The following is a 22,006-nucleotide window of genomic DNA, read 5'->3' on the forward strand; positions in this document are numbered from 1 at the left end:
ATTATTCGAAGGAGCACTACCATCTTAGAGACGGCTATACGGCCGGCGATCGTGAGAGGCAGAGTGTTCCAAAACGCTACTTGGGTCCTAAGGTTGTTAAGTGTATGGACCACATTTCCATCGATGGTGTCGGAGGTGGACCTGTAAATATTGATCCCTAGTTATTTAAAGGTAGAAGGCTCCACCTTAAACTGTATTGGACCAAATTGGAAAAGAGGATGACTATATGTATCATAGAAGGAGAAAGCTACCGATTTGGAAGCGTTAAGGTGCAAACCTGAGATCTCCCCAAATTGCTCAAACAGTGAGGCCACAGGTGTTGTGTCTACATGTAGGTCTGCAAAGTAGAGCAACATGTCATCTGCATAAGCCGAGACAGCGTGACGTATCCGGCCTACTGGAATCCCAAATGGACCCATCGTGCAGTGCAAACGTTGTGCCAGGGGTTCTAAGGTGAGCACAACAACAAGGGCAACAGGGGGCAACCCCGTCGCGTGCCCTGAAAAACATCATAGGCTGGTGAGGTGTTAGTACCAGTTTTATCCCTTGCTGTGGGTTTAGTATAGAGCAGTTCCACCCACTTGATACATTCTGGAGGGATCCCATATTTGGCCAGAGCAGCCAGCACGTAGGGCCAGCTTAAGGAATCGAATGCCTGATGTATATCTAAGGAGAGGCAACAAGCGTGGGGGAAATCTGTGCGGGCATAATGTATAAGGAGCGCATTGAAGCCATCTTTAAGCTACAGAGACAGTTATTATCTCCCTGATATGTACTCTTTTTTTAAAGAATTTCCCTCCTGAACCTCTGTCTGAGTCCAAGCAAGCAGAACAAGCATTTCTATCTCTTAAGCATTGTCCTTTTTACCTGGTTTACCTGATTACTCCAACCTTTCACATTATGCTGCCATGACAGAGAGGCTTTCGCCCTATGTATTCTGGTTCAGGATCACAGTAATAAAAAGAAATCTGTAGCCTAATACTTTTGCTCTTGATGTAACTGAATGGCTGCATTCATGCAAGCATGCGATGGCTGCGGTCACCCATTTAGTCAATGCTGCGAGAATATTGTACAGAATTCCCCTCTTCTATCCCTCTGCTACCCTACTCAATCAACATAACTGACTAACATATCCACCACTTGAATTACTTTCATATTTCACTATACTAATTCAACACTAATCCTTTATGGGTTCCGGAGTAGCGTGCTACTTGCCGAAAAAGCGCTTCAACACCCCATCAGGCGTAACAAGCGCTATATAAATGCAAACCCTTTTCCCTCTTCTATCCCTCCGCTATCCTTCTCAATCCAAATCACTGACTAACCTATCCACCACTCAAATTATTTTCATTTTTCACTATACTAATTTAACACTAATCCTTTATGGGTTCCGGAGTAGCATGCTACTGGCCGAAAAAGCACTTCGACGCCTCATCAGGGGTAGTAAACGCTATATAAATACGATTACAATACAAATTACAATACAATACACAGCTGCGTGTGTTGTGCGTGTACAAGAGTGCTGTGCACATTGAGAACATGCAGTCGCTCGGCCTCCTTGATCCGTCTATCTCTTCTCCCCACTCCTTGCCCTATCACACGTTCGCATGTTTTCTGTTTTATTCTCTCTCACCCTCATGCTTTATCGCCTTTTGTGCAGTCCCCTTGAGTCACCTTGACATGCACTGTTACTTCATTCCGTGTTTCTGCTTTTTTCTGGCATTGTTGACCATCCTATACCATGCCACTCTCTCCATCACCCACTCCCCGTCTTTCAACTTCTGTCTAGTCTCCCCTATTCCTGCGCCTCCCTCCTCGTTGCCCATCCCCCGCCCCTGCATCTCCCGCTGATCTCCGTATTTTTCTCGCCTCTGTGCCTCTCTCCCGCTCTGCCTCTCTCCCTTTCCTCACTGCACCTCCTTTCTGCCTCCTCGTCTCTTTTTCGCACCGCCCCCTCCTCTTTCTCCTCTCAACTCCCCTTTCTGTCTCTTCCTTCTCTTTATCTCCCCCACATTACCCCCCTGTCTTCACATTTCCCCTGTTCTCCGATATATCAGTCCTCGCCATAATTCCATATATATCGCTGCCCCCCAAACATGCTGCCCATGCCTGTGAATAATGCATGGATGCCACTGCTGAATTATGCACTCCGTTGTCAGTGTGCTGTGTGTTTGTTTAGGATTATGCGGCCCCCGTGGACCTGGGGGCAGAGGAGGCGCGGGTGGCACGCGGAGGGAGGGAGGGGCAGTGCGGGAGAGGGGTCTGGCTGGGCAGAGGGCTGCTGTCTGTGCTCGCGGATTCGCCTCAGAACCAGGTTAAGTGTCTCCCCCGGGGCCCTTGCTTGGGTCGGCGGCGCGGAGAGTGATTGCATCCGGGAAGGTTACAAATGAAGTAAGGACAGACGGGGATGGATGGAAGAGACAAGGATGGATGGAAGAAACCAGCCCTGACAGACAGTGCTTGCTCTCTGACAGCTCGCAGTCCCATAGTCGCACACTTGCCACCCTCGTGTGGCCAGAATAAATTAGCAGGTTTACACGTTTTAAAACCACTAACTAATGTGATGATGACGTCACTGTAAATGACATCACTGGACTATTGGCCCGGTGACGACTTCACAGGAAACTACAATAGGGGGTCTTACGTCAGAGAATATAACCACGTGGTGTCTAACCCGGACGATATCCAAGGAAATGCATATCGGGGCATGAGTAACTGACCTTTGAGATGTAACCTTTCATGATACATCTGTTCATCAGCAGACATATCTGCGTGGTGCAGTGATGGCGGTCAGTAACTGCAGCGGGCGCAGCAGCGGCGAGACATGAATAGCAGACCACCACAAGGCTTTGCAGACCCCTGTTATCACTCTTCTTGCTTTGCCAGCTGGTTTACCTTCTACCGGGTTCAATCCACAGCTTCTCCTAAGAGCAGTGGGAAGAGAAGACTGGAACATCTGTAGCCTGTAGTCTGGGTGAAAAAGCACGCCTGCCTCCTACATCAGTAGGGTTGGAAAGTACACAGTCAGGCAGAGTAGAATGTCACTCAGCGCCCTCGACCCCACTGTTCGGAAGAGTCACTCTTGCCCCTCTGTGGGACTTGGAACCCGCAGCCGAGGTGTATTGCACAATAAAATGCGTACCATTCAATTGGCAATCAATAGTTCCATTATTCAAGTGCCAGAAGCGCAATAGGTGGTGTATTCCATGCAATATACGTTTCTCTCCTGAATTCATGTTAGCATGGATAGCATGTTTCCAGCCACGGGCTTCTCTGTTAGGCCAATAGGTTTAACCGAACAAACTCATTTCTACAACTGACATAAAACATTAGGGGCCTAATTAGGATGTCGGTCGGAGTTTTCTCCGACCGACATCCCTGCGGTTTCGAGACTCACGGACCTCGGGGTCAGCAGTCCGAATCCGCAAATACAATGCAACCGGTCGCAGAATTCCATGTCTCTTTGGGAGCTTGTGAGGTTGTCGGAAACCGACCACAGCACAAGCTCCCACTATGGGAGTCCCTGTAAATCCCTGCACCGTGTGGCAGGTATTACGGGGGGCATCATAGGTGCCCCATTGGCCCCCACTGCTAGGGGCCCCCAAAGCTGCTTTCTAAGAGGCTCTTCATGTCTTAGGGGGATGGCTGACACCATCAATGAAGGTGTTACATTCAGGTACAGCTCTAGTCTAACATATGCCCCTTGCATCGGATACCAACCGTACTGCATATGGCTGCCAGCTGCTCAGTGCATCTGATGCATCTGCGCTCCCTGACCCACGGCCAGCTCCCCTGATACAATCAACTCGTGACTAGGCTTAACCGTGCGATGATAGCGCAAGGCATACTTTACACTAGCCCTTCAACCAGGCACCCCCACAAGAGCCCTCCACAAGCCATGTGGCCTAAGACATTCGCCCTGTGGGGCAGTAGCAAATGGATCGCAAACCACTCCAAGGCATTCTCTACCAATATTGTATATATGGAGTCTCTGGTTGGCCAGGGTATGCACCCAAGCCAGGCAGAACCCACCACTCCAGTCAGGAGATGGGAGTTACCACTTAAGCTAACGTGTGCTCACCCCTTAGGTAGCTAGGCAGAGCAGTCAGGCTTATCCCAGAGGCAGTGTATTGTATGTGCCACACACACTGGGAAACTATGCACACCACCAAAGAGGCTCCATACAAGGTTATTTAAAATGATCCTTTGTATCCTTCATAAAAGAAAAACTTAGCTCCAACTCCTACTGCATACCTCCAGTGTACTTGCACCCGGTTCCACCTACTGTGTGCTTGAGGGAGCCATGCATATTGGGACAGAGGAAGGTAGAGGCAGATGCCCCCGCCATAGAGCACTTTCTACATTCAAGACATAGAAAAATGTAATGCAGAACAAATGCAGAACGCCCGCCTGGCAGCAAGCACAATATGGGCTGCCAGCTCACTCGTGCCCTCATGACACTCCAGATAAGTCATCACGCAAACTTAATGCACAGAGCGCGGCCACTACCGGCGCTAACTCCTCTCCCGCGAGCACCACTGAACAGATTCCAGCGAAACCCTCGCAAACCATGACGGTACTCACTCCCCCACACAATGCCGAGCGCCACCTCCTCACCCGGACACAGTACGTCCAAGACCAAGACGAGGCCCGTGTCACATACAGGGGAATGATGCTTTTCTTAACCTTTGAGTAGGGAGAAGCCACGCGTGCATCGCTACAGCACTTTCGATTAATACTGGATAATGATTACCTGCAATGATAGAATTGCAACGTCCTTACAAGGATAGCGATGGTTTGAAAATATTTTGTCGAGCCACCCCGTGGCCTACTGGTTCTGACCTGAACACTTGTTCAGTCTTTATCATTTCCATTAAAATATGCAAGCCGATACCTATGCTTAGCGTGTCGCTCAGTTCTACCTCTTTTGTCATTGCGTCCTGTATATGATCACCCTTAACCTTGTACCTACAGCAAGCCAGGGCCCTTGACCTTGTCAATGGTACTACATTGCCGACTGAATTGTTGGTTAAAATACATGTTCCTCTATCGGACGGTTCGTCCCCATCTGACAGGCACAAGTGGACCTTAAAGAATATGTATCCTGCACCATTGTCAAATGTGCCACCTGACCACTTAAAGGTACTTAGTACAGCCACACAATGTCTAATGATTCGGGCCCGCACCACGGACCATGGTTTACACGCCAAGTCCTCCGACCCTTATTGCCCCCCTGTAACGCGTACCAAGCTGACTGCACCAGGGAGACCCACCCTTGGTGTGCCATCCCAAACTAGACACTCTCTGCTCCTTGGGCATGGACAGCACTGCCCTACTTACTGCTTTTACCGTTGTTTACGTTTCCCGGCGGAGCGAGTTGGTCCTGGAAGACCCGGTGCGACTGGAAACTCGCAGAATTACTGTGGAGGAAAGAACAACATGTAAATATCTCTGGGGTGGCACCCAAATTAATGGTCCATGCAGTCCGCAACTTTCCTACACAGAGCACCCCCGCTCTGGTGCGCGCACGCTGACCCGTGATGCCACCTTTGCGAAGATACCTTTGAGTTACACCTTCCTTTTTGGCGCGATAAAGGAGGACAGGCACAATTAATTCTTCCCTCTGAGCTGGGTGCTACCGTTTATGAAGAGAACTGAGCCAGCTCAGAACAGCAGGGAGCATCAGCCTGACTGATGGCACCATGGAAGGGGATAACCTGGCAAGGTCCATCAAGAGGTCAACAATCTGATCCCCCAGAGTGCTAACTATTGGCATGTTTAAAACACAAATGCTGTCCTGCTGATTGGAGCAATTTAATAATAAGTCCTGGTTGCAATGCAAATCGGATCTGGCGCAATGCCAGATACGATTTGAATGTGCTAGGGGAAATAAGTTATTTACCCAGAATCACTAGATGTAGAGCTGGGACTCAATAAAGGTTTCGTAGTTCCAAACTCGCCTGCTTGGGTGCTAGTACCCCCATCTTGTCTCCAAAACAAGCGTAAATACTGCACCGGTAGTCACGCACCACCAGTGCCGGCGGCATCTGAAGTTACTGCTGCCTGGCCACTTGCTTAAGATTGCATTGAAAATGGGGCTGGCTCCATGCCCGCGTGGTAATAAAAGGTGCTTGGGAGGGGGGTCTCAGCGGGGGTCACACTCGGTCGGAGACAAGGACCTTGTACCCAACTTGTGCGGCGTGGAGGCGAGCAAGCGGTCCCAGACCCGCCTGGAGATAATCACAATATGGGGATAGAGCGTGGCAAGCCACTCACCTCGCTTCACGATGAACTGCAGAGCGTGACCTCCAGACGACGTGACGAGAGCCAACTCAAGTGACCCAAAATTAGAACAAGATTGGGAAGGAGAACCACCGCCAACACATGCAAATACTTTAGAAACCACCCTCCGTTACAATCAACCTTCGACACAGAACATCCCTCAACACAGACCCACGTCGCATTAAAACACCACCAACTGAAACCAATAAAATGTGTCTACATTTTCGCAAACAGCTTCACCGCTGTCAGTCATGGACTGGCATGTTGTCCACACACAACCGAAACTCTAAGCAAGGCAATTCATCCCGATGAATCGGGGTGGGTGAAGGCACCACGAGGTGGCAGCCGAAACTGTCCCGTTCCCCCATACGTAGCCCGCACAGAGCCAATTTCCGTCCTGAGTTGGAGAGTCGCCCATTGGAATGAGGTGTCCACCGACCTAGCACCCACGGGGAGAAAGGGCGCATCAAAGAAACTTTGTCTCCGCAGACCCAGCATCTCAAACGCAGCTTGGACACAATCCGACCAGACAGAAGGCTCTGCCGAAACCAATACAATGGGAGAAGTTGTAGGCATAATAAACCGGGGTTCAAAGGAAAGATTGCAAAAGGCCCTTACCTGTTGTAATGCTCTCCGCCCGAGCACGACGCGGCCCCCACTCTGAAAGGGCAGACAGCGCGCAGACCAACCACACTCCGCTGACTTTGCCAAGCAAATGTCCATGTACCTGCATATACATCAAAGGCCACCGTAAATCAACACACCCAATTGTTCCCCGCTCCTCAGCAACAGGCCACTCCTCGCCTGGAAAAAAAACACAACAACCGGGCAGACGCAGCCACCAGCTCAGTCCTAACCCGACAAGATACGGGCCGGCGGCGAACAACTCCCGCTGGCAGGGGCAATCGGCCCTTTAGCACTGACTCTGAGCCACAGTTCCATGTAATCTGGCGTGTTGCAATCTCCTGTGTCATGACGTGTGTGCTGAGTGTGTGCACTTGGCATTAGGCCTAAAACGGGACCTTCTAAAAGGATTCGGTGTTCTGTTGGCGTGGTGTGGTTGTACAGAGCGCCGTTTTTGCTGGACTGGCTTATGGCAGCTTGGGCGTGGAAATAGTGTTCATTGTCTGGTTACGACTCCAAGGGTGTTGGAGGGGGCTTCTAAGTCAATGTAGAGAGAGAAGGATATTAAGAGAAGTAATGACTTGCATTGATGCATGGCAAAACTTTGTGTTCCATGGTGATGGGGAAATACTGGCACCTTCCCAGGAGCAAATGAATGAAACTCACCAGACATAGCAGGTTTGCTCAGAAACAGAGTGAAATGTATTTATTGGTACCAAAAGCATGCATCATTGCTAATTAGCAAGGAAGAAGTCAGGTCTCCTGCCTTAGGGGTTCTCAGACCGCTTCTTCCCAGAGTGACAGGTTTCTGGGTGCTATATCCATGTAGTAATGCCATGTCAGCGGAACTAGAATAAGGCACCAAGCCAAATATGGCTAACCGGGATGTGTAACATGTCAATTATAAATGGCTAGGTATGGGCAGACCAGAAAGGCTGGCTCGGCACTGTGTAAGCACCTTGCACAACCAGATAAGAAAACTTATGATGACGTCAGGACAAGGAAAGTGACCTTTAAATTTAAGGCTGATTCAGAATAGCTGCTGGAAGCTTGTCCAGGCAAGGTCAGATAGGAAGCCCTTTGGAGCTCTGGGCCTCATGTTAGTGTGAGTGCATACATATGAATTTATATGGATATACATAAATATTTTGCAACAATCCTCCCTTTTGGCTAGACCTATCCGACATTAGTCTAAAACCAAAATATATATATGTATATATGAAGGAAACATTAGTTACATATCTTTGGATGGCATTACACAGTGTTTGCATGAAATGCATATATTGTCACATAGGTTCTCCCACTTTTATTTTCTGTGATCCGCTGTGCCCGCTCCCGCCGTTTTTCTATTTTCCGCCCCCCTCTTGATATTGTTGTATCTTCATTTTGTGGTAACCCTGTTTTTTCTCCCCCTTTTTTCTGTGATCCGCTGTGCCCGCTCCCGCCGTTTTCTTTTCCCGCTGCTGTCTTCCCCTGCGGCCCGCCCCCTTAGCGCCCTTTCGCCGCCCCGCTCCCACCTCCCAGCTGCTCCTCCCTCCCTTAACCCCTTATATGGAGGCCTGCGCGGCCGCACGCAGCGTGCGCGCCGCTGGCGCGCCGAAGGCGTACCTAAGGCAAGCCCGTCTGCGCCCATCCGTGCCTGGACCGCGCCCAGCACCAGGACCCCTGGCCCCCGCGAACGCCATGATGCCCGCCTCCACTACGGCTCCAGCACCTTCTAAGCATTCAACACCGGAAGATCACGCACCTGATGCCTGGCCATTCCGAGACGCACCCAAGGACCCTTCTCCTGCCGGAACTGCAGCTTCACCAGCATCCGGTCCGCCAACCCTCCCACAGAAGAACCCAACTTCCTCAGATGTATCCTGCTCAACACCCACTCCGCCCGCAAACACGCTGTCGAACTCTGGGACCTAATCGACACCAATGCCCCTGTTGGAACTGGGGTTGCCAATTCACAAGGGTAGCCTGGCTCGTGGCAGGAAGGCTCCCAAAGGCATTCTGTATACAGTAGCCGTGCAGCACACGCATCCAACTTAGCAGAGTAACGCACACAATAATACGACTACACACCACTTGTGTTTAAAAACAGGACTTTTTATGTCGTGTTCATTAATAACTGGGAATAACATATGCAGTGCATTAGTATGTATTCATTAACAACTGAATAGTCTTGGCAGTATTTAACGTAAATTCATCAACGACTGTATGACTTACACAGTATAATAACTTATTCTCATCAATGACTGTATGACATAGTAGTATAATAGCATATACTCATCAATGACTGTATGACATAGTAGTATAATAGCATATACTCATCAATGACTGTATGACATAGTAGTATAATAGCATATACTCATCAATTACTGTATGGCAAAAGCATTGTAAAGGCATATCCCCAAGAAACTACCAGTAGTCCCACCCGCTCTAAGTAGGACTTCCAGTCATCACCGTCAAAAGGGGTACATTAATGGGGGCTGTGGCGCTGGCCACGTGGCTTTCTTCCGCCTCACACGCTCTTGCTTTTATATCGTCTTTAATGTCCCGAGCCTCCCAAGGACCTACCAGGCCCAAGAGGTCCCGTCCCAGTCTCTCCCGGGGAGGGGCGGATGCGGGGCTGCCTCTCGAGGGGTGAACACAACTCGGCAACCCCCCTGCGCTACTCGGGTCTCCGCGCCCCTCCCCCCGGGAAAGTTACCTGAGATCTTCGGCCCTCCGGGGCCCTTGCGCTGGTCTCTTCAAGGCGCCGTCACTGAGGGAGGCTTCCGGGGAAGGCGCGAGTCCAACCACTCCCGCTGGGAGTAGCGCCGCTGGCGTGAGGCGATGACAGAGCTCGGGGAAGGCTGGTCGTGGGCGGGGGCGAGGCCTCTGACACGGCCGACGCTCCGTCACGTGATGGAGGTCGCGAAAAGGTCGTCCAGCCCCCTGACAAGTGCAATGGCAGCTACCCCGGGCAGCGGCGGTGAGTGTGAGAACAAATAGCGCTTCGCCACCACAGCGCTTCAGGACTCGGGCAGCGGCGGTGAATTTGGGAACAAATAGCGCTTCGCCACCACAGCGCTTCAGGACTCGGGCAGCGGCGGTGAGGTTGGGAACAAATAGCGCTTCGCCACCACAGCGCTTCAGGACTCGGGCAGCGGCGGTGAGGTTGGGAACAAATAGCGCTTCGCCACCACAGCGCTTCAGGACTCGGGCAGCGGCGGTGAGGTTGGGAACAAATAGCGCTTCGCCACCACAGCGCTTCAGGACTCGGGCAGCGGCGGTGAGGTTGGGAACAAATAGCGCTTCGCCACCACAGCGCTTCAGGACTCGGGCAGCGGCGGTGAGGTTGGGAACAACTAGCGCTTCGCCACCACAGCGCTTCAGGACTCGGGCAGCGGTGGTGAGTTTGGGAACAACTAGCGCTTCACCACCACAGCGCTTCAGGGGCAGGATAGCGCACTACCAGTTTAGTGCTGACAGAACCAGTGGGGGCTCTGAGGAGGATTCTTGGCTGAGTCTTCAGCAGTTCTTCATAGCTGGTGATTCCTTATGGCGCTGATGGTACACGGCCCTTTCCCCTGACACGGGGTTAGTTAGACAGTTCGGGGGATGGGGGTTTGAGTTGGAGGCTGCTGCCAGTTAGGCCTCTCCTGATGGTCCCTAGGGGATTCCCTCACACTGGGCCAGGTCAGTGGGTTTGGTCAGGAATCCTCACGCAGCTTAGCGGGCAAGGCCTAGACCTAGTCACCCCTAGTGGTATAGGTGCCCCCTCCCCCTTCCGCCTAATCTCCAGCACAGGGTCCCCCCCAGGTCAGTGGTACCTCAACAACTGACTAGAAAGTTTCCCGCCCTTTCTATTTATACTCCCAGGTCAGGTGACCTCTCTCTATTCCGGAAGGTTCCAGGGGCTTCTACATTCTAGGGATGGTCAGGGGAACCAGGCTAGTGATGTCACAATACCTAAGGGTTCTAGACAGCTCCTGGCAACTAGGGCGCTACTTGAAAGACCGCTCCGCAGTAGCAGGGGTCTGTGGCAGCCATCTTAGTGGTAGAGAGCACCTGCACCTTAGCATTGACCAGCAATGGTAAGGTGCCCGAAGACCTAGAGCCAACCAAAAAGAGGGTGGAAAAAAATGAGGCAAGGGCGAAAAAAAACAGGGAAGATCACCCTAGGGCGGACAGGTCTAACAGCCCCAGACTTTGCCTTCCTGACGGAGACCTGGCTGACCCCCTCCTCGGCACCCGACATCGCCATAGCCATCCTGGAAGGCTACAAGATCGCCCACAAGGACCGCACCAATGGAGTAGGAGGAGGAATCGCCATCGTCCACAGAAACACTCTCAAAATCTCAACAGACACCGACGTCACCCTCAGCACCGCCGAACACCTGCACTTCCAGATCCACACCGACCTCGACACTACCCTCAGAGGTACCCTCATCTACAGACCCCCCGGACCCCGACCACAGTTCAGCGACTCCATCGCCGACTTCATCAGCGAACTTCCACCTCGAGAACAACAACGACTCCAACTCTTCCACCCTGATCGCCAACCTCGCCAACCTCGGACTCAGACAACTCATCGCAACACCTACCCACTCCGCCGGCCACACACTTGACCCCATCTTCTCAGCAAGCTCCCACGTCTTCTTCAACCACACCACCGAACTCCACTGGACGGACCACCGATGCATCCACTTCCCCTTCCAGAAACCCACCACACACCCCCGCACCCAGCAGAAGCCTCGTCGCCACTGGAGCAAAGTCACCGAGGACCAGCTAACCACGCCCTCGCCCAGAGCCCACCCGCAGACCCAACTGACCCCGACGCCGCAGCCCGTAGCCTCAGACAGTGGATCAACGACTGCGCCAACACCCTCGCCCCGCTCAAGAAGCCCTCCAGCACCCACACCAGGCCTCCAAACGTACCTGCCGAAAACTCGAAAAAAACTGGATCTGTGAACGAACACCTGAAAGCTACACAGCCCACAAGAACACCACCCGCAGACACCACCACCTCATCAGATCCGCCAAAAGGACCTCCTTCAAAGACCGCCTAGACAACAACACACACAACAGCAAAGAGCTCTTCAACATCGTGAAGGAACTCTCCAACCCCAGTTCCAATACCAACGACATCGCACCGTCACAAGAGCTGTGCAACTCGCTGGCCACCTTCTTCCATCGCAAGATCGCAGACATCCACGACAGCTTTGACGCCGTCACCACCCTGGCAACCGCTGAGACCCCCGCTCCCACAACCACCACCCACACCAACCGCCTGCTCGCCTGGACCAACATCAACGACGACGACACCGTCAAAATCATGAACATCCCCAGAAGACCCCTGCCCACACCACATCTTCAACAAAGCCAGCAGCACCATCGCAGCCCATCTCCGGAAAACCATCAACATCTCCTTCGAGACAGTGACCTTCCCGGTTAGCTGGAAACACGCTGAGATCAACGCCCTACTCAAGAAACCCAAAGCGGACCCCACGGACCTCAAGAACTTCCGACCCATCTCCCTGCTCCCGTTCCCGGCAAAGGTCATCAAAAAGGCCGTCAACAAGCAACTAACCAACTTCCTCAAAGAGAACAGCATCCTGGACCCGTCCCAGTCCGTGTTCCGCCATCATTGCCGCCACTGACGACATCAGGACCCTGCTTGACAATGGTGAAGCCGCGGCCATCATCCTCCTGGACCGGTCAGCCGCCTTCGACACGGTCTGCCACCACACACTACGAACACATCTCCACGACGCCGGAATCCAAGAGAAGGCCCTGGACTGGACCACCTCCTTCCTCTCTGGCAGAACACAGAGCGTCCGCCTCCCCCCCTTCCGCTCCGAAGCCACCGATATCATCTGCGGCGTACCCCAAGGCTCATCCCTCAGCCCAACGCTGTTCAACGTCTACATCGCACTGCTCGCCCAAGTCGCACGACGGCACGACCTCAACATCATCTCCTACGCCGATGACACCCAGCTGCTCCTATCCCTCACCAAAGACTCCCACACCGCCAAAACCAACCTCCACGAAGGAATGAAGGCCGTCGCCAACTGGATGGGAAACAGCTGACTGAAGTCTGAACTCAGACAAGATAGAGGTCCTCATCCTCAGATCCACCCCCTCGGCCTGGGACGACTCCTGGTGGCCATCTGCACTAGGAGTACCCCCTACACCCACCGACCACGCACGCAACCTAGGGGTCATTCTCGACTCCAGCCTTTCCATGACGAAGCAGGTCAACGCCGTCTCCTCCTCCTGCTTCAACACCCTCCGCATGCTTCGCAGGATCTTCAAGTGGATCCCCACTGAAACTAGAAGGACGGTCACCCAGGCCCTCGTCAGCAGTAGACTGGACTACGGAAATGCACTCTATGCTGGAGCCCCGGCCAAACTCCTGAAACGGCTCCAACGCATCCAGAACACCTCAGCACGCCTGATCCTTGACATCCCTCGCCATAGCCACATAACACCCCACCTGAGAGACCTGCACTGGCTCCCCATCAACAAGAGGATAACCTTCAAGCTCCTCACCCACGCACACAAGTCACTCCACAACACCGGACCAGCGTACCTCAGGAGCCGACTCAGCCTCTACACCCCCACCCGCCAGCTCCGCTCTGCAGACCGCGCCCTCGCCACCGTCCCCCGCATCCAAAGAGTGACCGCCGGCGGCAGATCATTCTCCCACCTTGCCGCCAAGACATGGAACACCCTCCCCATCCTCCTGCGGCAGACCGAAGACCTCCTAACCTTCAGAAGACTTCTCAAGACCTGGCTCTTCGAACAGTAGCAGTTCCCCCCCCTCCCCAGCGCTCTGAGACCCTCACGGGTATGTAGTGCGCTTTATAAATGCTATGATTGATTGATTGATTGATACATCCTGATGAGATCCTTATTATATCAGCAGGTTGTTGTGATACCGGCAGCATACTCATAATTAAGTGTCCAACAAATATTGTCTGCTCTATGCAATGCATCAGGCTACATTGTCACTTAGTCACTCAGTTCCCGGGCACTTTCTGCAAGTGTCAGTAATTTAAAGGCACGCAGTGAGCGGTCATCTGCTTCTCCTCCTGGTCCGCAGTCGTCTTGTTCAGGGGCGGTTTCACGGACCTGCCCTGCGTTGTCCTCTTCAGTCTATTTTTCTGCAGGGGCAGACCATCACCTTTCTTCGAGACTGTGTCATGTTCTTCACTCAACAGCATCAGTTTATGACACGTCCCTCTGACACTTTATGATGGGCCCTCATGGATCGTAGAAATGGTCTGGTCTGTCCTTTTCTTGACTGCTGTGTTGCGCAGGTCCTCTGGTGACAGATGGTCATCAATTTCTGGTACTGTCCACTCAGGGGTTGGGGTGCTGCCCTGCATTTTGTCCTCTCAATCCATTCATGGCGTTGGTTCACCGTCTGTGGTCCAGTCCACCTAGAACTAAAAGAAACAGCTTTTATTTTTGACACCATGACCATGTCTCCATAATCACTTTAGAAGTCTTTGCTCCATTGCAGGCAGTACTAAAGTCAGAGCATCAGGTCATTTCAGGCCTGTTCCATCAGTTGCCTTTACTAATAATCTATTTTTATTTCTATTTTGGTGCTCATTTACTCCTCCTGGCCTCACGTTGGAGGGTGGTATGGGGTATGCATGTTATACTTTATTCCCCAAACCAACCTCTTTAGCATAAATGTAGTCACTAAGTGATCTCCTTTTATCGCTATTTATGCCCTGGTAGGTCCTAACCTCGGAGAGCTGGCTTTCCTGAAGCACTGCGCCCCAGTTGCTGCATCTTCTTCCCTGTTGGACACACCTCCATTCATTTTGAAAACGTATCCACCCACACCAGTAAATATTTAAATCCATTCACTGGGAAGCAACATGCATCTGCGCATTCATCCTCCCTTGTGCAATATCAAAGGGTCCCTGCTCCAGTCTTGTAAGGGAAAGGTACATATTGCGTGGGGACACAGGCATCTCATCCTGGCAGGCCCCCACCCTCTTCATTATTCGGCTCACATCCAACATCAATCCACCCTCTATGTTCATCTGGTTTTGCAGACCATTGTGCCTTCTTTACATTAGCTTGCAACAATTGTCTCTCAATGAGCTGCATTATTGGGAATGCTTTATTAATTAGTTCCATCTGCACTGGCTGTAACATGCTTTCTTTTAATGCTGTGTCAGCGATGGCATCACCTTTGGCTAACTTAGTATTAGCTCCTGTGTAGGCTTCACATTTTATTACCGCTATCCTGGTGTATAATAGTATTGCTTTTAACAAGATCTTTACTAAAGGACAATTTTTAATAAGGCTCCCTGCTTCTGTTATGAATCCGTAATACTTCCACAGCTGGCCACAAATAAGAACTGCAAAGCATAATGTGAGTCAATTTAAGTGTTAACAGTTATACCCTTGACTAGTATTCATGCTTTTGTTACAGCATACAGCTTATCTTACTGGGTAGATGTTTCAAGTGGCAGAGCTGCACTCTCAACTTTGTTGTCTGCTATTGCTATGGCATACCCTGCTCTGTAATTAGTGTCTATCAGTCTGCTGAAGAAACCATCAGTGTACCCCTCATAGTCTGTCTTTACTAATAGTGTCTAATCTTGGCGCGGTGCAGTTTTCTACAATCTCAACACCAACTGGCACATGCATCAAGCCAAAATCAACTCGCAAAAATTGCGATTCAGTAAAATAGACCATTTGCGACCGCAAAACAACAGTTCCCAATGCAGCAACCAAAATACCGAAAATGCAAGAAATTCGCAAAAAACCCAGCCGCAAAATTAGCGAGATGCAACATTGCAAATCCTTAACAGCGAAACATAAAACGGCACCCACAAATAGCGATTAGCAATTAAAGAAATGCAATGCAATGCACAGAAAATCGCAAATAGCGATTTACTAGAAAATCGCTAATTGGCAAGTGCAGAATAAGGGGAATCACAATCAGGTGGTAAAGTAAAAAAAAAAAATTGCACTAGTGCCACTAATCTGAAACCGTTTAAAAATGACTCAGGAGACCCCTGAAGCCTTTCACAATGGCAGCCCTCTATGTGCTGGCAAGGAGGATTAGGATCAATGCAGCAGCCCAGCGCAGAAGGAGGATACAGGAGAGGACTTTCAGAGTGCGCATTACATTGCAGGGCCAAAATGAGGATGAAATCTACGATAAGTGCAGGCTGAACCGTGCAATGATCATGCAGCTAATTGCAGAATTGGAACCCCTATTGCAGCACCAGACCCGTAGGACCCATTCTATCCCCTCAGATGTACAGGTCCTATGTTGCATGCACCTACTAGCGTCAGGAAGTTTCTAGGGGAAAGTAGCCGTAGCCGGAGGGGTATCACAAAGCTCACTCTCACTCACTCATTTCCTTGACGCCATGATGACAAGGATCCACACCCACATCACCTTCCCCACAACCCCACAGGAATTGAATAAGACAAAACTTGACTTCTACCAGGTAGCACAATTCCCTCATGTGATCGGATGCATAGACTGTACGCATGTCCCTATCTGTCTCCCAGCAGACAACGAATACATCTTCAGGAACAGGAAAGCCTATCACTCAATTAACGTGCAAGTTGTGTGCAATGCTAAGCATATTATAACGGACATTGTGGCACAATTTCCAGGACGCACCCATGACTCCTATATAATCCGGCACAATGGCATCCACAGGCATCTGCTCAGGGGTGAATTTGGCGAGGGACATCTACTTGGTACACACATATACCTATTTGCTCCATCAGCAAACAAATGTAATTGCATAATTGTGGGTAACCCTTTGCTTTCTACCCTGTAGGTGACCACGCATACGCGGTGCGGGACTACATCTTGACACCATACCTCAACCCAGCCACACCACATGAGGAGAGGTACAATGTGGCACACATCAGCACACGGAAGTGATTGAACGCACATTTGGAATACTGTAAAAGAGACCTGCTGCAGGATAGTGGCTGCATGTGCTATGTTGCACAACATTGCCACTAGAAGAGGCGTACACATCGAGATGTCTGACAGTGAGTCTGATGGGGATGACCAACCACCCGCACAACACCAACAAGCACATGTTGCGAACTCCGCAGAAGGGCACAGGAGATGTGCACACATCACACAACATCATTTCTGAGGTAGGTAATAATGAGCCATAACAACTAAATGGTGAATGTTAATGTTTTATTAACATGAGCACATGTTAATCAACAAAGAGAATAGTGCAAATTAGGACGGTGATTGCATTGAGGTATGAAGTCAAATGAAAAAAGTTCAAAGCACTGAATGGCAATCACTTTATTGTAATTGACCATGGTTACACCACTATGGCCAAAGATAGGAGGATATGCATGGCTAGCGCCTCCTGCCACGTTCCCCCAGCCTCCTTTTGCCTGCCTCTGCAACATCACCCTGATGTGTGACTGTGGATGTGGTGCTGCGCAAACTGCGCCTCCTGGCAGTGGTCACTGGCACCGACAGGCTACTGAGGCTCGATGCCTCCTCACTCCCCTCCTCCCCTTCCAAGTTGATGGCACTCACAGTCCCAGACTGGATGTGTTCCACAGCAGTGGTCACTTGTCCTAAGGCACTGGCAACATCCCCACAGAAATGTCCAAGATCGATTTGGACTGCCACGGAGCGCCGTGCCAATAGCGCAGTGGTGTTGCTGAGCTTGTTGATGGCCCTTGTATTCGCTGACATGCGGATCAAGCTCTGGCGATGCCTTCTTCGCTTAGTGCTTTCTCCTGCAAGCACCGCCCGGGTGAGCTCCTGTAGGCTCAAGTTTGTCTGCCGATTACCCTCAGCAACCACTGTTGTCAGCTCACGCACACTGTCTGCCATTGTGCTGATGTTCTTTGCCAGCTTTGAGATCTGTTGATTAATTGTGCCCATGTGTCTCTCCTGCAGGTGCTGCACGCGTAACATATGTGACTCTACGCCACCATACACATTCGTTGCCTGCTCATCACGTGCAGCAATACAGGCCCTGGACTTGCGCCGTTGTCCTGGTTGGACCTGTGCTTGTGGTGGAGTTGGTGTTGCAACACGTGTCTGTAGTGGGTGCTGGAGTCAGCTCGGCTTCCATTGGCTGCAGTGAGGGTACATGTGCCCTGCATTTTGGTGGAGGGGGTGGTGTGCATGCTGGGGCCACTGGAGTCTCTACATCGGTCTCAGCAGGTGTCTCTGAGATGTGAAGGCTCTCACTATCTTCGGAGTCTGCCTCAGCTGCATCTGTGATGTGAAACAGTGCTATGTTAATTTTGGTTAATCCTACACTTGTTTTTCATTTGTCATACTTTGCTCAGATTAAATCACTGACTAGAAAAACTGGCTGCCATGCAGTGTTGGTGTGTCTTGCTTGCCATTGTTGCTTTTGAATGCCCACTTGGCTGACATGACTACAACTCCCACGATGCATTTAGTGTAGGAGGGGAAACGTGGCCTGGAGTTTGATCTGTACACTGTGATTTGCCTGGGGGTATGTGCACGATTATACATAATGCAAAGTATTAACGCTTGCATGCATCTTACATTGTGTGGTACTTGCTGCGCCGGATGTGTCCAGCTGTGTGACTTCAGCGACTGCCTCAGGCTGGATTGTCGCCTCAACAAGTTCCTCCAGGGCTGTGTTGGTGGGTGCAGTCGATGGTCCCCCTCCTGTGGCACCTGTTTCCTTCAGCCTTTCGGCTATGCGCTCTTTGGCACGTATCCTCAGGTCGTACCACCTTTTCTTTAAGTCATCAAGGCTGCGGTGTGTGACTCCCACAGCATTCACTTTTGCCTTGATGAGCAGCCATATCTTCCTCTTTTCTGCCTCTGGCACTTTCAGAGACAATTTGCCAAATAATTTATCATGGCTTCTGCTGACCTCCTCAATTAGATATTCCAGTTCCATCTCTAAGAACTTCATCTTCCTCTTCCTGGGCGTGGCACTCTCCCCTGATGTTGTTTTGTCTATCATGTGTCTGACAAAGTAGCTGGATACAGATTAGGAAGTGTTCCAGGTCAGCTTCAGTACTCTGCCTCATCCTCTGAGCTTCTCAGGGCACTGAATGAAGCATGGACTGGATAACTTCCTGGTTGTGAAGTCATCAGCCTGCATCCAATGCGACATGCTTTTTGCGATTTTCACTATTAGCGATTTCGCAAATAGCGAGATCGCTAATAGCGAGATCGCAAATTGTGATTTTCTGGTTTCGCGAGTCGCTTTTGGGTCCTCGCTATCGTTTTTGCGAATAATAGCAAATTGCTATTTATTCGCGAGTTGCTTCATGCATTCCAGATAGCTAATTTTTAATTGCGATTCCTTATTTTTCGCAATTAAGAATTCGCTATTTTTGATTTTGATGCATGTGCCTGCAACTTACTTAGGGGTCTCATTTGTCTCTAAGAGAATGGATCTCATCATAATAACCTATTGCAGGTAATACTTTTGCCAAATTAACAGGTGGGCATCTTATTATGACATTACAATTACACAACATGGTGCCATTATAACCTGTGTGCCTGCCAGCGGAAAATGTTGTGTCGATCCAGACAACAACAACAACCGTACCAAATGCATCTGCACCAAATGTGGCACCTAGACATTACAAGTATAGTCCAACACAATGAGAACCATCCTCTCCACCATCACAGCTGCTGACCCCTAATCACTGCAGGAAGCAAAGTCACATAGTTGTGTCCCACAGGCCTATATTTTCAAGCTGTGTCAGCACACCATGTGCAACACCACTTCATTTGCAATGTTATTTTGCTCTGAAACAGTGATGGAAAGGCAGTTTGTAGTCAGGCAGTCCCCATGCTGGCGCAGTACACAATGTCTCTTTCAATTTCTTGAAACAGTTTGCAAGTTCATTAGTCATAGCATCTGCATTCATAGACCCATTGGTGGCATCAGTTCATTATCCCCAGGAAGGACATTATTCCTTTTTTTACGTTTCCCGGCGGAGCGAGTTGGTCCTGGAAGACCCGGTGTGACTGGAAACTCGCAGAATTACTGTGGAGGAAAGAACAACATGTAAATATCTCTGGGGTGGCACCCAAATTAATGGTCCATGCAGTCCGCAACTTTCCTACACAGAGCACCCCCGCTCTGGTGCGCGCACGCTGACCCGTGATGCCACCTTTGCGAAGATACCTTTGAGTTACACCTTCCTTTTTGGCGCGATAAAAGAGGACAGGCACAATTAATTCTTCCCTCTGAGCTGGGTGCTACCGTTTATGAAGAGAACTGAGCCAGCTCAGAACAGCAGGGAGCATCAGCCTGACTGATGGCACCATGGAAGGGGATAACCTGGCAAGGTCCATCAAGAGGTCAACAATCTGATCCCCCAGAGTGCTAACTATTGGCATGTTTAAAACACAAATGCTGTCCTGCTGATTGGAGCAATTTAATAATAAGTCCTGGTTGCAATGCAAATCGGATCTGGCGCAATGCCAGATACGATTTGAATGTGCTAGGGGAAATAAGTTATTTACCCAGAATCACTAGATGTAGAGCTGGGACTCAATAAAGGTTTCGTAGTTCCAAACTCGCCTGCTTGGGTGCTAGTACCCCCATCTTGTCTCCAAAACAAGCGTAAATACTGCACCGGTAGTCACGCACCACCAGTGCCGGCGGCATCTGAAGTTACTGCTGCCTGGCCACTTGCTTAAGATTGCATTGAAAATGGGGCTGGCTTCATGCCCGCGTGGTAATAAAAGGTGCTTGGGAGGGGGGTCTCAGCGGGGGTCACACTCGGTCGGAGACAAGGACCTTGTACCCAACTTGTGCAGCGTGGAGGCGAGCAAGCGGTCCCAGACCCGCCTGGAGATAATCACAATATGGGGATAGAGCGTGGCAAGCCACTCACCTCGCTTCACGATGAACTGCAGAGCGTGACCTCCAGACGACGTGATGAGAGCCAACGCAAGTGTCCCAAAATTAGAACAAGATTGGGAAGGAGAACCACCGCCAACACATGCAAGTACTTTAGAAACCACCCTCCGTTACAATCAACCTTCGACACAGAACATCCCTTAACACAGACCCACGTCGCATTAAAACACCACGAACTGAAACCAATAAAATGTGTCTACATTTTCGCAAACAGCTTCACCGCTGTCAGTCATGGACTGGCATGTTGTCCACACACAACCGAAACTCTAAGCAAGGCAATTCATCCCGATGAATCGGGGTGGGTGAAGGCACCACGAGGTGGCAGCCGAAACTGTCCCGTTCCCCCATACGTAGCCCGCGCAGAGCCAATTTCCGTCCTGAGTTGGAGAGTCGCCCATTGGAATGAGGTGTCCACTGACCTAGCACCCACGGGGAGAAAGGGCGCATCAAAGAAACTTTGTCTCCGCAGACCCAGCATCTCAAATGCAGCTTGGACACAATCCGACCAGACAGAAGGCTCAGCCGAAACCAATACAATGGGAGAAGTTGTAGGCATAATAAACCGGGGTTCAAAGGAAAGATTGCAAAAGGCCCTTACCTGTTGTAACGCTCTCCGCCCGAGCACGACGCGGCCCCCACTCTGAAAGGGCAGACAGCGCGCAGACCAACCACACTCCGCTGACTTTGCCAAGCAAATGTCCATGTACCTGCATATACATCAAAGGCCACCGTAAATCAACACACCCAATTGTTCCCCGCTCCTCAGCAACAGGCCACTCCTCGCCTGGAAAAAAAACACAACAACCGGGCAGACGCAGCCACCAGCTCAGTCCTAACCCGACGAGATACGGGCCGGCGGCGAACAACTCCCGCTGGCAGGGGCAATCGGCCCTTTAGCACTGACTCTGAGCCACAGTTCCATGTAATCTGGCGTGTTGCAATCTCCTGTGTCATGACGTGTGTGCTGAGTGTGTGCACTTGGCATTAGGCCTAAAACGGGACCTTCTAAAAGGATTCGGTGTTCTGTTGGCGTGGTGTGGTTGTACAAAGCGCCGTTTCTGCTGGACTGGCTTATGGCAGCTTGGGCGTGGAAATAGTGTTCATTGTCTGGTTACGACTCCAAGGGTGTTGGAGGGGGCTTCTAAGTCAATGTAGAGAGAGAAGGATATTAAGAGAAGTAATGACTTGCATTGATGCATGGCAAAACTTTGTGTTCC

This window comes from Triturus cristatus, chromosome 3_1, assembly GCF_964204655.1.
Source record: "Triturus cristatus chromosome 3_1, aTriCri1.1, whole genome shotgun sequence".
Lineage (NCBI taxonomy): Eukaryota > Metazoa > Chordata > Amphibia > Caudata > Salamandridae > Triturus > Triturus cristatus.